Source organism: Podarcis bocagei (genome assembly GCF_964188305.1).
Source record: "Podarcis bocagei genome assembly, chromosome: 15".
NCBI classification, from domain to species: Eukaryota; Metazoa; Chordata; class Lepidosauria; order Squamata; family Lacertidae; genus Podarcis; species Podarcis bocagei.
The window spans coordinates 33,472,202-33,486,640 of record NC_138141.1 but is presented as its reverse complement, the minus strand read 5'-3'; the positions used below and the strand labels follow the sequence as shown (position 1 = coordinate 33,486,640).

At 47.2% G+C, this 14,439-nt stretch overlaps 1 protein-coding gene and 1 long non-coding RNA gene across 3 annotated transcripts in view; both read right to left on the bottom strand.

Annotated features, from left to right (window-relative positions):
• The window catches only part of ATP2A3 (ATPase sarcoplasmic/endoplasmic reticulum Ca2+ transporting 3), an 89,916-nt gene that overhangs the window by 49,995 nt on the left and 25,482 nt on the right, over positions 1-14,439 (bottom strand). The gene's annotated exons all lie outside the window — the stretch shown is intronic.
• LOC308574054 lies at positions 4,593-7,049 on the bottom strand. The gene is made up of 3 exons (XR_014002323.1): positions 6,654-7,049; positions 5,657-5,720; positions 4,593-4,980 (listed from the first exon to the last, which is right to left on the bottom strand). It is a non-coding gene; the product is annotated as an uncharacterized lncRNA (long non-coding RNA).

Sequence of the window (14,439 nt, the reverse complement as noted above, 5' to 3'; positions counted from 1 at the left end):
TGGGAAAAACATAAGAACGTCATTTTGGATCACAGCTGTCCATGGAGGTGCAGGTCAATTCTGTGTCCAGGGCAGCTGTCTACCAGCTCCATCTGGTACGCAGGCTGAAACCCTCCCTGCCCACGGACAGTTTCACCAGAGTGGTGCATGCTCTGGTCATCTCTCGCTTGGACTACTGCAATGCACTCTACGTGGGGCTACCTTTGAAGGTGACCTGGAAACTACAACTCATCCAGAATGTGGCAGCTATACTGGTGACTGGGAGTGGCCGCTGAGACCATTTAACACTGGTCCTGAAAGACCTACATTGGCTCCCAGTATGTTACTGAGCACAATTCAAAGTGTTGGTGCTGACCTTTAAAGCCTTAAACGGCCTCGGTCCAGGATACCTGAAGGAGTGTCTGCCTGGACACTGAGGATCAGCTCCGAGGGCCTTCTGGCAGTTCCCTCACTGCAAGAAGTAAGGTTACAGGGAACCAGGCAGAGGGCCTTCTCAGTGGTGGTGCCTGACCTGTGGAACGCCCTCCCATCAGATGTCAAGGAAATAAACAACTATCTGACTTTTAGAAGACATCTGAAGGCAGCCCTGTTTAGGGAAGTTTTTAATGTTTTTAATGTTTAAAAGACTACGGTATTTTAATATTCTGTTGAAAGCCGCCCAGAGTGGCTGGGGAAACCCAGCCAGATGGGCAGGGTATAAACAAATTATGATTATGATTATCATTATTATTATTATTATTATTATTATTATCTCCTCTCAAAAAGGATAGCTGGAGAAGGTTCAGAAAGGAGCAACCAGAATGAAGTTGAAGTCTGAAGAATACCATTGCAAGCAATTTGATGATCACTGGACTAAGGAATGTTTCAACCTTTAAAATCCATTTTGAAATGCTTTTGTTTTAAAGGTACACCTGCTTGCCCCCCTGGGCTCCTCGGGTAGGAAGAGCAAGATGTAAATTCAATAAATAATCAGGAACCATCATTACTGTCAGAGACATAATTTTTCCCCCGATGGCTGGAAATATTTAGATCGAGAACAGCCAGCAACCATTTGTCCAATCGATACACGACCACCAACACACGGGTCCTTTGTCGGACTAAAAATGTTACAGTAATAATTCTTTTCTAAATACAAATACAAATTTTGCCTTTCTCAGTCTTGCCATTTGGGAAAGGCTACTTTAACATGGAAGGAACGTGGGGGAAATCGGCTGCAGGCACACACAGGTTAAGTTTCTCTAAGATTAATTGGGTCTGGGAGTCACTTAGGCAACTGGAACTCCAACTGCAGCTGGTGTTTGACTAGCGCTGACATTTCAGCCTCCGCCAAGTCAAACAAACGTCCTTTTGCAATGGGAAGACCTCATCCCGGCATCCCTCACAAGCAAATGTGTGACAGGCAGGTGATGGAGAGGATAAACATGGGCAGGGATATTTGCATTTTGTACCTGCAAAGACAGCCTGCCCAATTGCACTGGTGCAACCTGCCTAAATCAGACCAGATATATACATTTGCCTCTTGCAGGAGTCATTCTGCTCCTGTTAGCCATAAAGGTAAAGGGACCCCTGACCATTAGGTCCAGTCACTTTATTGGCCGAGGGAGCCGGCGTACAGCTTCCGGGTCATGTGGCCAGCATGACTAAGCCGCTTCTGGAGAACCAGAGCAGCGCACAGAAACGCCGTTTACCTTCCCGCCGGAGCAGTACCTATTTATCTACTTGCACTTTGACGTGCTTTCAAACTGCTTGGTGGGCAGGAGCAGGGACCGAGCAATGGGAGCTCACCCTGTCACAGGGATTCAAACCTCCGACCTTCTGATTGGCAAGTCCTAGGCTCTGTGGTTTAACCCACAGTGCCACCCGCGTCCCTCCTGTTAGCCACAGGGAGGGGAAAAACATAAATGCAAAACACCTTGGACACAGGAAATTCTCCTGAACCTTTCTTTCCCCCACCCGCTACTGCTCTGTGGTGCAGATTTCTCCTGGCCAATATCTTTGCAGTCATAGGGATTAGAAGCTTGAAGCTTGTTAAGTTCTTTCTTCAATGAAAAAAATAAACATTTGGTGGCATGGTCAATACGGGCCTAGGGACCATCTCTGATGCAAAGCGGTGCATGGGGGTGAGCTGTAGATAAGGAGTGCTTCACTGCACTTCCTTTGAAGGAAGATGAACAAGTTAACACCCATCGCCGTATGCTTTGTAGCAGCAGGTTTTTGCTGCTTTTGGTGAACTAATCGACTTTCTGCCGATTCTGATAGAGGCCGACGTGTCTCCTCACCTCAAAAACTAATGTGCTTGGCCTTCAGATTTTGCGCTTCTCCAAATATTGCAAAGGAAAAAGTACCATACAGTGGTACCTCGGGTTACATACGCTTCAGGTTACATACGCTTCAGGTTACAGACTCTGCTAACCCAGAAATATTACCTCAGGTTAAGAACTTTGCTTCAGGATGAGAACAGAAATTGTGCTCTGGCAGCACAGCAGCAGCAGGAGGCTCCATTAGCTAAAGTGGTGCTTCAGGTTAAGAACAGTTTCAGGTTAAGAACAGACCTCCAGAACGAATTAAGTACTTAACCTGAGGTACCACTGTAATGCATTAGAATGCTTCTTTTAAGGTAAAAGATTCAGCAATGCATACGCTAAAATAAAATACGATACCTAAAATGCAAATTTCAATGCGGAATTTGTTACTAGAAACGGCATTCTTAATGCAAAAATTGATCAGACTTAAGAAACTGACACAGAGCAGAAATATGCATAGACAAGGGGTACCAGGAAAGCTGTTTCAGCCCAAGGGATGTTTTTCCTTCTAGACAACATTCAGGGAGCCACATACATTGGTGGGAGGAGCCAGAGGCAAAAGTAGGAGGGGCTAGGAAAGCAACTTTTGCACAGTAGGCGCATACTCACTCAGACACATTTATTTATTGCACTTCTACCCAAGGAGCTCAAGGTGGCATACATAGTTTCCCTCCTCACAACAACCCTGTGAGGTAGATTTGGCTGAGAGTGAGTGAGTGGCCCAAGATCGTCTAGCAAGCTTCATGGCTGAATGGGGATTCGAACCCTGGCCCACCGAATCAGAGTCCGACGCTCTAACCACTACACCACCACCACCGGCTCTCTTTCTTCTTCCAGGCAAGCAAGAGACAAGCCGACTGCCTCCTCCCGCCCATTCACAGATCCCTCCCTACACGCCGCAAATCAAATCGTAGCAGGGTTAAATTGCTAAGGACAAGGAAGAGAAAATAACAGCCCTTCCCAAGCGACACCATTTTGGGGAGGTTGCCCCTGGATGAGTATCTCTGAAAAATGAATTGTTCTTTTCACTAGCTAAACCCCAGCCCAAACATATTAATGGGAGAGAAACCACGTCACAAAAGGAGACTGCCGTGTGTCAACCGCAGCTGACAGCTTAACACAACATGTCAGCCTGACGACTTCTCCCTCAGTTCTCAGCTCCCCGTTCCCTTTGAGGGAATTTATGGATTAAAAGTGATAATGGCAACAATACGCAGGCTGTTTTAATGTATATTTTTGCAGGAACGCAAGCCGTCCAGGTTTCGGGCTTCATCAACATCTTGTGGAAGAGGGAGGAGCGATTCCCTATGAGAAACGGTTGCAGCATTTGGGACTTTCCGGTTTAGAGAAAAGGCGAATAAAGAAGTGACATGACAGAAGGTTCTAGAACTATACAGGGCATGGAGAAAGGGGATAGAGGAAAGGTTTTCTCCTTCTCGCGCAACACTAGAACTTGTGGACATCCAACGAAGCTAAATGTTGGAGGGATAAAAGAAAGGGTCAAATTCATTGGGATGGCCCCAATTTATTGGATTGTGACAAAGGCAGAGAAACTGACGACAAGAAGATCCTCCCCAATTAGGCTTACCTGGCATCTACATTAAGATCCATTTGGCATCAGATGAAAACCTGTCTGTTCTTCCCTGGCCTTCTCAAACTACATTTTTATGTATTTTTTTGTACTTGGAGCAGATTTGTTTCTGCAGGGCTTTGAATGCTCTCGCTGCTGTTTGTTTTTACGGCAGGAAAGTCAACTTTTTTAAAGGTTTAATCAATCTTTTTATTGTGGATTAAAACAAACTTTTCCATGAATGTTTTCATTGTGCATTGTTTGAGCCTCACAAAAGGACACTGTTGATTTGGGTGGCCCTCCAATGTTCCAAAGCAGGGATTGGTCACCTTTGGACCTCTGGGTGTTGTAGCTGGCACACCTTGGAACTGGTAGGGCAGAAGGCAGGGAAGTTAACAGTAGGTGGCGCCAGAGGCAATGACAGGCAGAGCCAGCTCACTCCAGCTTTGTCCCCATCTGTAAGGAGGTAAAGGGACCCCTGACCATTAGGTCCAGTCATGGATGACTCTGGGGTTGCGGCGCTCATCTCACTTTATTGGCCGAGGGAGCCGTTGTACAGCTTCAGGGTCATGTGGCCAGCATGACTAAGCCGCTTCTAGCAAACCAGAGCAGCGCACGGAAGTGCTGTTTACCTTCTCGCCAGAGTGGTACCTACATCTACTTGCACTTTGACATGCTTTCGAACTGCTAGGTTGGCAGGAGCAGGGACCGAGCAACGGGAGCTCACCCCGTTGCAGGGATTCGAACCGACCTTCTGATCGGCAAGTCCTAGGCTCTGTGGTTTAGACCACAGCACCACCCGCGTCCCTTTTCTGTAAGGAGGAGCCTGCAGTAAATCACACCATGCAAGTTGTAGTTAACTCTTTGTTGGCAAAAGCAGGATCTGCACAGAATTACCATGCCTAATTAGCACATCAACTAATCTCTGTTCTGCTCTTTTCATTTATTTGCACGTTCTCAGAGACCGGGGGAGTGGGGAGGGTGAGGAGCTGGTCTCAGCAGAAGAGGGAGACTCCCTGGCCTTCTCAGCCACCTTTTGCACCCCCCTTCCTCTCCAGCCTCTGCTTCAGCCTCAGAGTCTGAACTGCACTCTGCCACAGACTCTTCCTGCTCATTAAACCTTGTTGTCCCTCCAGCCTCTGACTCCTCTTCCGCTCCATCTTCTCCTTCTCTCCAGTCTGACCCAACACCTGCTATCTGGCTTTTTATTTTAAAAAAATGGAGATGCTGGTGATTAAAATTTTCTACAAAAAAATGGGCACTCTACTGCTGAGGTATGAAAGACCCTTCACATAATCTCGCCTTAGGGTTGACGACTTGCTATTAGGTACAGCAGTAGCACATCTTCTCTCTTTTCCCCTCCTAATGTTTGAATACCTCTCCTAATATACATATTTTCCTAAGGATGTCGTCACGCTGCAGTTCGCTCCATCTCCCAACAGGGGGCGACATGAACTGCAACACGATGGCAAACTTGGCTTTCAGAGCTGCTGAGTCATCGCAACAGTGTTGGGGGGGGGGGAACCAGAGGTGGAGGTGGGCAGCTGAGGATGTTGGGCGATCAGCCAGGTCCAGGCTGGCAGGTGGCCCAGAGCAGCCAGCGGAGATTTGGAAAGGTCTGTGTGGAGAGGGAAGGGATGGCATTTGTGAGAGAAGAGGTCGGGGGTTCAGCCCCTAGTATAACGCAAGCATCTCCCCACCTGTGCCCAGATGCCAAAAAACAATTAAATAAATCAATTTCAAATGGCAAAAAGGCACGAAAAGGGTAAAAGCAGCTCAAAACGAACGGGGAAACGGCTAGTGATCCCAGAAGCCTTTGCAACTGCAATCCCAGGAGCCTTTGCGACCTGTGGTGAGTTGGGAGTTTTGAGAAAGAAGGGTTTATACAGGTTTTTCAGATGGTGTTCCCCACTGTACCTGATTTCACCCTGGAACGTAACCCCCACGTAAGTTGGGAGATGCCCGTATATATTTGCTGCAACAAAGCAATTGCGTTGGCAGCCTGGTTGGCGCTTGCACAGCCTCCCACAATGCCCCAGGGCAGGGCTAGCGGCTTTCCAGGGCATTGTGGGAGTGCGGGGACGACGACTGCCACAAGAACAAAAAGGATGCGAGAATATCTGGAGGAAATTCAGCAAAGGCATCTGTTTTGGAGGGTAGGCGGGGGAGAAAAATAAAAACTCGGCAGCCGAGAAAAAGGCTGATGGACTAGATGGGCCTTTGGCCTTTCGTAGAATGTGAAGAAGCTCAAAGACTTCTAAACCACCAGCTCCTGACGTGCTACAGCTTTCAGGAAATCCTGGACCTTATTTGCCTGCTCACACCCAGCTGCACAGTGTTTACTTTTTTTTTTTGCTTACCCGCCCTCCTCTTTTTCTGTTGCATTTGCAATTTTGCAGGCTCCACCCATGAACAAGAGACAACAGCTAGCCCTGCGTGAACTCTTTCTGCTTCCTAGCCGAATAAACGGCACGCCTAAACAGGGCTGGGATATCCCTTTCTGCCACAAATCCAGGGAACCCCTTTTGCAGCCGGGCTGGCCCAATCAGGTTCCAAGAGGGAAAGCAAAGCAAAATACCATTTCCCCTCAGCCCATGTCACAACAGACAAAAAGGCCATGATCAACCCAGGAGATTTCTGCCGCCGCCGGTGCTAAAAAACGGCAGCCAGCTTCAGGTCTCTTTCTCCTTTTTTCCCTTTTCCGCAAAGGCAGGATTCAAACAGAACAACCGAGGAGCTGTCTGCCCCCCCAAGTTTCCAACGCATCTCGCTCTCCTCACACTTGCGAGAGGTCCCCAAAGGTGCACATTAGAAGGTCGCATTCTGACCCCCCTGTGACAGATTCACGGAGAAGTCTAAAACGGAGGTGGTTTTGGCCAACGCTTGCCAAAGCAAAACACAGCAGAGTGAGTTTCCAGAGAAATCCCCAAAGTGCTTTAAAAAGAAAAGGGGGGGGGGCACGTATTTGAATTTTGAAAGAGACCCAACGGTTCTGGGGGCAAACAAAGGAAGCCAACCCAATGTAATACAGTGGTACCTCGGGTTACATACGCTTCAGGTTACAGACTCCGCTAACCCAGAAATAGTGCTTCAGGTTAAGAACTTTGCTTCAGGATGAGAACAGAAATCTTGCTCCGGTGGCACGGCAGCAGCAGGAAGCCCCATTAGCTAAAGTGGTGCTTCAGGTTAAGAACAGTTTCAGGTTAAGTACGGACTTCTGGGAACGAATTAAGTACTTAACCCAAGGTACCACTGTAAATTCAAGCAGGAGCTGAGCGTTTTTTGCTTATTTTCTCAGTACAGCACACTTCCTGTGTGGCTCTATTTATGTTCTGATTTATTCTGCAACCCCTCTTTTGTTTTTGCCACCACGGCCCAAACTGGTGGGAGCTCGGGAGCAGGGGCCAAAAAGGGGACACATTATCTGTCGCCCCTGCTTTGCAGGCTCAGGGGTGCTAGTTAAAAGGACCCAGAAGGCAGGCTAACAAATGTTGCAACGTTAAGCCAGCAGCAAAATCTTACAGTTGGGGAAACTGCAGCGAACCCTCCCAAAAGTTACTCACAGGAAACCACAGCAGCATTTCCCGCGATATCAGGCCTGGCGCTTTTCAAACAGAGGTTTCCCTTAAGAGGTATTTTCCACCTCCGCCCTCCACAACACCACAGACACACACACAAAATACATCCACACACAAACTGGACTTTTGTTTAAAGCCTGGCAAGGAAAAGTAAAACAAGGGTTGTCCGGGGAAGGTTTCCGCCGAAGCTGATAAAGTTATGACTTGCTCCTACCTCCCTGCCCCTTGCCCCCACCTGTGCTGATCGTGATAAGATCTCTCTTAAGACTCTGTTCTCAAACAGCTTGTTTTTTGCAAAGGGATGCCAAGAAAACTAAAACCCCTGAGCTCCTTAGTGGAGCGGGTCAGAGCTCTGGGACAGCTATGAAGTTTCCAGTAAGGGAAATAAGTGTAAAAAGATTTGACACACACACACACACACACACACACACACACACACAATTGCATGCAAGTCACCAGTTTACAAGCAAGATCGGCTTAGTCCAGGAATGGGCAAATCTATCTTTTTTTATGACCCATGGCATCTTGGCATGTTTCAGCCCATCATTCTCTTCCATTTCTACACTAACCAGTATTTTTTCTTTTAATCCTTTCATAATATGTAATTCCATACATATCTAAATGCAGATATTCTGCCCAAATACTTCCTCATGCAATATTTAAGACAGCTAGTCCAACTCCCACAGTTGCAGGAATCACAGCTAAAGAATCCTTGATAGATGACCCACCTAACCTCTGTTTGAAACCCCCCCCCCCAATGAAGGAGAGTCCACCACTTTGCAAGGTCATACACTCCGCTGTCAAACAGCTCTAACGTAAGGAAGTTCTTCCTAATGCTTAGTCTGAATCCCCATTAAACAAGCTTGCTCCATCTTCCATGTGAAAGCCCTTCAGATACTTGAAGGCGGCTCTCATATCATCTCTCAGTCTTCTCTCCTCTAGGGCTGAACATGAACATCCTCAATTCCCTCAGCCGTTCCTCCTAAGGCTTGGTTTCCAGGCCTTTTTTAATTATCTTGGTCCATCCTGTCTCCTCACCTTCCAGCTTGTCAATACCCTTCTTACGTTTTGGACTACAACTCCCATCATCCACAACCAGTATGGCTCAACGCCTGTCCCCACCCCCGGAATGGATTTATGGCTTCCTACTCCCTTAACTACTCTATACTATAATTATTTTGGCCCTGGGTTTTAGTGTTGTGTACAAAGGAACTCTCTTATTTTATTGCTTTCTACAGTGGTACCTCAGGTTAAGTACTTAATTTGTTCCGGAGGTCCGTACTTAACCTGAAACTGTTCTTAACCTGAAGCACCACTTTAGCTAATGGGGCCTCCTGCTGCTGCCGCACCGCCGGAGCACGATTTCTGTTCTCATCCTGAAGCAAAGTTCTTAACCTGAAGCACTATTTCTGGGTTAGCGGAGTCTGTAACCTGAAGCGTATGTAACCTGAAGCGTATGTAACCCGAGGTACCACTGTATTTTCATTCTTCACTCTTGGAATCTGCTTGCATGAAGGGCACTTTTGTGTGTGTGCATAAGACACACACACACACACAAAAACGGGGCTGGCCCCTGTTCATTCAGCTCACCAACCCCCTGCCATTCCCCCCAACCCCCTAGAGTCTAGGGCCTAGACAAATGGTTCCCAAAGTGGGCGATACTGTACCCCTGGGGGACAGCTGGATTACCTAGGCAGTGCTAAGAGTTTCCAAGTGTCATAAAGAGCCCTTCCCCATTATTCTCCCATTAGCAACTGGCATTCACAGGTACACTGCCCCTGCACAAGGAGGCTTTATCTCAGCCATTAGACCCAAATAGCCTTCCATGAGTTTTCTCTAATCCCAATTGTGGGTTTTGTTGTTGTTGTTAATGTCCTATAGGAAATGCAGCAGGACTAAAGAAAACCCGCGGCCCCCTTTCACATGCTGCTGGGTTAAAACTCCCATCACCTCTAACCACTGGTCATGCTGGCTGGGCTTGGTGGGAGTTGCAAACCTACAGCATCCAAAGTACTTCATGTCCCTCCCTGAAGCACAGAAGGTCTACAGAGATCCTGGTTCGTGCATGCAAGCAAGCCAGGCAGCGGAGGCATTTCTAGGTGTTATCAAAATGTGTGTCTTCCTGCAAACACAATTGGGTTGTGTGGAGGGGGGGGAGGGCACAGAAAAATTGCATCTTTGCACTGTATTATGGGAACAGGAAGGAGCCTTGCGCTCTGATAAAAACCGCTTACAAATTGACAAGCAAAAGCCGACAGAGAGGCTTGTTTCCCACTCTTTTTGGTTGTTGATTTTTTTCCAGCTCCCCGTAATCATTTTCCATTTTGTCACCTCCCAAGGTCAACAGCGGGACTAAAATAAGGAAAATGTGGTGAGCCAGTGGAGAAAGGCGGCGGCAGCTGGGGGGGCAGGGGGGGGAGAGAAACAGAACAGCCTCGCTTTTGTCGCCTCCTGACAACCTGCAGAGCCCTTGTAAAAGTTGCAAAGTCGGTGTTAAGGGCAGGAGCTGATCCAGAGCCCAAGAAGCAGCAAGAGCCGCTGTTCCAGGGAGGAGCCTCCTGGATCAGGCCCATGGACCACCTAGATCAGCATCCTGTTCTCACAGTGGCCAGCCAGATGCTTGTGGGGAAACCCCAAGCAGGATTCGAACACAAGAGCCTTCTCCCCTCCTCTGGCTTCCAGCAACTGGTACAGTGGTGCCCCGCAAGGCGGAAAACTTGCTAGACGAAAGAGTTTTCCGTTTTGGAGGGGCTTCGCAAAACGAATCTCCTATGGGCTTGCTTCGCAAGACGAAAATGTCTTGCAAGTTCCTGCGGGTATTTTCCCCTCCCCCCCTTTTTCTAAGCCGCTAAGCCACTTATCAGCTGATCCGATAAGCCGCTAATAGCGCTAATCCGCTAATCCGTCAATGGGCTTGCTTCGCAAGACGGAAAAAATGCTAGACGAAGAGAATCACAGAACGGATTCTTTTCGTCTTGCGAGGCACCACTGTATTCAGAAGCATCACTGCAAATGCAGTATATAGCCATCAATGCCAGTAATCACTTATAGCTGCATCCTCCATGAATCTGTCTTGAGGTTGAATCCCGAAAAGACAGAAGTACTGTTTCTGAGGGGACAGGGGGTAGGCAGGTGTGGGGGATTCCCTGGTCCTGAATGGAGTAACTGTGTGCAGTCTGGGAGTCATTTTGGACTCACAGCCGTCCATGGTAAAGGTAAAGGTAAAGGGACCCCTGACCATTAGGTCCAGTCGTGGCCGACTCTGGGGTTGCGGCGCTCATCTCGCTTTATTGGTCGAGGGAGCCGGCGTACAGCTTCCGGGTCCTGTGGCCAGCATGACTAAGCCGCTTCTGGAAAACCAGAGCAGCGCACAGAAACGCCGTTTACCTTCCTGCCGGAGCGGTACCTATTTATCTACTTGCACTTTGACGTGCTTTCGAAATGCTAGGTTGGCAGTAGCAGGGACTGAGCAACGGGAGCTCACCCTGTCGCGGGATTCGAACCGCCGACCTTTTGATCAGCAAGTCCTAGGCTCTGTGGTTTAACCCACAATGCCACCCACGTCGCCAGCCATGGAGGCACAGGTTAATCCTGTGTCCAGGGCAGCTGTCTACCAGCTCCATCTGGTACGCAGGATGAAACCCTACCTGCTCGTGGACTGTCTCGCCAGAGTGGTGCATGCTCTGGTTATCTCCCGCTTGGACTACTGCAACGCACTCTACGTGGGGCTACCTTTGAATGTGACTCAGAAACCACAACTAATCCAGAATGCGGCAGCTAGACTGGTGACTGGGAGTGGCTGCCAGGGCCATATAACACCGGTCTTGAAAGACCTATATTGACTCCCGGTATGTTTCCAAACACAATTCAAAGTGTTGGTGCTGCCCTTTAAAGTCCTAAACGCCTTTGGCCCTGTATACCTGAAGGAGTGTCTCTGCCCCCATAGCTCAGCCCGGACACAGAGCTCCAAAGGCCTTCTGGCAGTTCCTTCCTTGTGAGAAGTGAGGTTACAGGGAACCAGGCAGAGGGCCTTCTTGGTAGGGGCACCCGCCTTGTGGAACGCCCTCCCATGTCAAGGAAATAAACAACTACAGTGGTACCTCGGGTTAAGAACTTAATTCATTCTGGAGGTCCGTTCTTAACCTGAAGCTGTTCTTAACCTGAGGTACCACTTTAGTTAATGGGGCCTCCCGCTGTCGCCGCACTGCTGGAGCACGATTTCTGTTCTCATCCTGAAGCAAACCTCTTAACCCGAGGTACTATTTCTTTGTTAGCGGAGTCTGTAACCTGAAGCATCTGTAACCTGAAGTATCTGTAACATGAAGAGTCTGTAACCCAAAGTACCACAGTACCTGACTTTTAGAAGACATCTGACAGCAGTCTTGTAGAGAGAAACCTTTCGAAGTGTCATGTTTTATTATGTTTTTATATATGTTGGAAGCCGCCCAGAGTGGCTGGGGCAAACCAGTCAGATGGACGGGATACTAGGGTTGCCATAGGTCTGGAATTTTCCAGACACAGCCCATATTCAGCCCCATTAAGCAGAGCCCAGGCAGAAATCGCTGAAATATCCAGGAAAATCCAGACATATGGCAGCCCATGTCAGTAGTGCAGATCTGGGCGATTTTCATGAAAAATAGCTCAAAACCAGCTCAAAAACTCCTGTCATGTCACTTCCGGCTTGCTTTTCGCTAAGTTAAGGAGTCCCAACTGCTGCAAGCTTTCTTCCTTTTTTACGTGGTTTGCAAAAACCCTTGCAAACGAAACGTGGTGGGAAGGTGGGGGGCAGTGCCGCTTTGAACAAGGCAGCAACCCCCCCTGCCTTGTTGATATGCCAACTTCTTCCTGAGAGTGTGGTACCTCAGGAGTATGGTTTTGCATAAAAACGTAACTCTCGCTACCCATGCAAAACCCAATCAGTACAATCAGGCACTTGCTATCTCAGTGGTCTGTATTTTCTTTTCCAGGAAGGAAAGAATGGGTGGAGAGGTAAAAAAGAAAAGAAAAAACCAAACCATAACCATAACCAGACCAAAAGCAGCCTAACGGCTCTTGTGTCATGGATGCTGACAGCACAAGACAGAAACCTTTCTGACTTTTTTTTTAAGGCAGGGGAGGGGCATATTATTTATTATTATATCTATATTCCATCTTTCTCAGGATCTGGCTTCTTAGCCCTGTGGCCAAAGAGAGAGGCTTCCAGGAAGCCCACTATCTGGACACAAAGGTGGCAATGTTTTTCCTGCTCTTGCCCTGCAGGAAGAGGCATTCGGGAGGTAGACTGCTGCTGAACAGGGAAGATCCATTTGATTGGAAGATGCAATTGTACGGAATCAAATTGTCTGATTTAAATCAAAATAATAATAATAATAATAGTTGTTGTTGTTGTTTTATTTTATTATGTGTACCCAGCCCATCTGACTGGGTGCCACACCACCAACACACACATTGGAGTAAGAGAGATACCAAGATCAGCTTTGTTTAGGTTTTTCTTGCCCCGCAGGTGCTAAAAGGCTGTCAAGCCACAAAGGAAGATGCAAGAAGCCTCCAGGGCAGAATACTTGCAGTGGCAAGAGTCACACCTCATTTCTCTTCAAGAGAGAAGGGGAGGGGTGGAGTCCCACCCAGCCACGTCAGGCTTGCAAGCTCTTGAGATAATAGGCAGAACTGTGTTCCCAGGCAAGCTGCTCAGGCAGTGCCACTCAACTGTGTCAATAACAACAACTTAAATCTAATACAAAACACTTAGACACTAATTTGCAATTGATCTGAGTGTCTAATTTATATTTTTTGTCCCTCCTTTTCATTAAAATAATACATACTATTTTCTTTCTTTGAATCGTCTACAGATCTAAATGCACAAATAAAAACATTTATGTTAAAGTGTTTTGTTTCCTCTTTCTTTTCCTATTTATTTGTTTCTATAGGTTCCTTTCCTTTTTAAGAGGTTCGTAAGATTCTGAACAACGGACTGATGTTTCCCCTTTATAAAATTTCCTTTATTCATTATTCATTTCATAAAATGTATACACCGCTCGACTGTATATCTCAAAGAGGATCGTGGGCGTAGCGAGGATTTTTGTTGGTGGGGGCAGCCAAAGTTGTTGAGCAATAAAATAAACAATGAAATTATCAACAGGAAGAATTAACGACGACAATTTCAACAAGTTGAAACCAGAAATTAAAACAGATTATAACTTGCATCCAAAGTGCAGGTGATGCCACATTAAAAGATTGAACTCTTCCAAATGTGGAAGAGGTATTATTAATATGGCACCTGTAAGAGTGCCAAATCTGCCAATCAAAGCAGTCGAGTGGGTACATCTGGAGTAACGATATGCCTACAGCCATTGGCTGCGGACTATGCACATGACTGACAACAGATTCCAAGACATTTGCATCCAGCAGCAAAAGAGGGATAGACTTGTATTTTCCCAAGTTTTCACATCTGGAGGAGGTAGTTAACCAATATGGCGTTCCTCCGGACCTATTTCACACATTGTTCCATTGTTCAGGCAAAAATTAGAAATTTAATTTTCGTTGAGCCAGTGATGCTTTCAGTGGATAGTGTCATTAATAGCATTTCATCACTAGGTGGCACTGGACTTACTGTATGTGGGTGGAGTCGGGCGTTTGTTGTGTCTGTCCTTGCGGAAGACAGAGACAATAAAGTTCTTGACTGACTTCCTGACAGCTGTGTTCTCCAAGTATTCCCTGACCTGCCCACTCACAGCACTCCATACAAAACTAAAAAAATGGGTGGCTATGAGTCGTCTTTGACCTTAATAGAAAAGTTCCCTTTGAGTATTCAAATTGGTCAGATCTGAACACTGAACAGCTGCTATTACAAAGGGGCGGTAGAAGAAAATACCATATCTAAACTGCAATCACTTTTGTGATAGTGGGGACACAGAGGATCTGAATTTTCACTGCCAAGGAAGTAGCTACAATAATTTTGCTCCACATTCTCCTTTTGAAACATTGTATG